The sequence below is a fragment of the Nuphar pumila genome, unplaced genomic scaffold (genome assembly GCF_984573655.1).
Source record: "Nuphar pumila unplaced genomic scaffold, dmNupPumi1.hap1.1 HAP1_SCAFFOLD_671, whole genome shotgun sequence".
Taxonomy (NCBI): domain Eukaryota; kingdom Viridiplantae; phylum Streptophyta; class Magnoliopsida; order Nymphaeales; family Nymphaeaceae; genus Nuphar; species Nuphar pumila.
In genome coordinates, this window is record NW_028323448.1 from 25,396 (window position 1) to 27,147 (window position 1,752).

The window sequence follows — 1,752 nt, forward strand, 5'->3', positions numbered from 1 at the left end:
CCCCAAAGCCTGCCTGGCACAAACCACTCCTTACAGCCATCCACGGCCACCTCCCCGACTGGGCACGAACAGCATTCCAACTCCGCCGCTGCCACGTCGCTGCCCCACCCCGAGGGACCAGGTGCTCCTCAGTACAAAGCATCCATGGTTCCAGCACACTGCGGACGGCGTACGGAAACTCATCCCAGCATGGGTGGGACCCTTCAAGGTCCTAGCAGTCCAAATGCCGTCACCTATCAGCTGGAGCTACCAGAAGACATCAAGTGCGCGGAAACCTTCCACGTCAGCCTTCTCAAGCGGTACCATCCGGACACCAGAGTCATCCGACCCCGCCTACGGAGTTCATCGACGGCTTCGAGGAGTTCGAGGTGGAAGCGATAGTCGGCCACCGCATCCGCAAACTGAGAACGGGCCCACGAGAGGAATACAGAGTCGCCTTCAAGGGCTACGGGCCGCACTACAATCGGTGGCTCCCCCTCCTGAACCTGGAGTCACGAAGCCATTGCGGCATACCACGCACGCAAACATGCAGGCATCGGCGAACGAGCAATATCCCAAGGTCGGTATCCTCCATCCAGTAGTCGTCGAGCTCTTGTTTTAATATTTCTCTCCGTGCGGTCACCCGCGACCATGCCATGTACTGTGGGGTCACCCGCGACCAATGTTGTGATTTATCGTGGTGTCACCCGCGACCCAGCACTAGTTTTGGGAGCGTGTTAATGAGCGTTCTCAAGACTTAGTTTTGGGGCGTCCTTATGGGCGTTCTCAGAACCAGTGCCTACTCTAGCCATGAAAATAAAATATATAATGCTTTCCAATTGTGAGGAGCGGAGGCTAGAGAAGTTCTCGGCGGCGGCGGTCGTGTACGCCGGGCGATCGTTGCACACCAACGGTGGCGGTCGTGTACGTTGGTGTAGAACGGGTGCGCGGTGTGAAAATTCTGCTGACCCCCGAGTGTGTGGGGCGCACCGTTGCAGAGCCCACCTCGGGTACCTCGCGAGTAACGAGCGTAAGATGTCAAGAAGCCACGCACAGGGTGACTACAGAGACCCCAACAGGTGCTAGTATCAAGAATGATCAACTTGATACTCCCTCCAAAACCCATGCTATGCTCGAAATGCCATGGCTGCCATGTCCCCTATCCCATAACATACCCCGTTGGATTTACCCTACTCAGCTGCGATGCGCACTAAGGACCCACGAGACTGGGACGCTTTTGTGTCCCTAAGGAAGGTTAAGAATCTGCTGAAGCGAAATCTTAAAGCTCAGCAGTCGGTTGCTGATCAGCTGGCCACGGTACAACTTTGGGATAAAAGTTATGGTTCTAAACGTGCGTGGCAATCAACAAAGCAGTTGAGAAACTCAAGAGCTGGTTTCGCTCGGAAAGCGTCGACGGCTTGTCAGGGGATCCAGGATTCGCAAGGAAACTTTGTGAATACCCCCCAGCAAATCGCCAGTGTCTTCAAGACACATTATGCAAAATTGGCAAGTCCATCGGAAGATCCCGATTTTCTTCAAGACCATCGGATTCTGATAGAAGCCGACTTTCAGAATTGGCAAGAAGAGGGCAAGGACGTGTTCCAGCCAGAGTTGGATGAGGAGTTTACGGAAGAGGAGATCAATGGCGCCATAGATCACCTTCCGCTACATAAATCGGCCGATAGCGATGATATTACAGGCGAACTGATCCGAAATGGTGGAGGAGAATTGAAAGCCCTGCTGTTGTCTCTGCTGAACCGGGTTTGGCGAAAT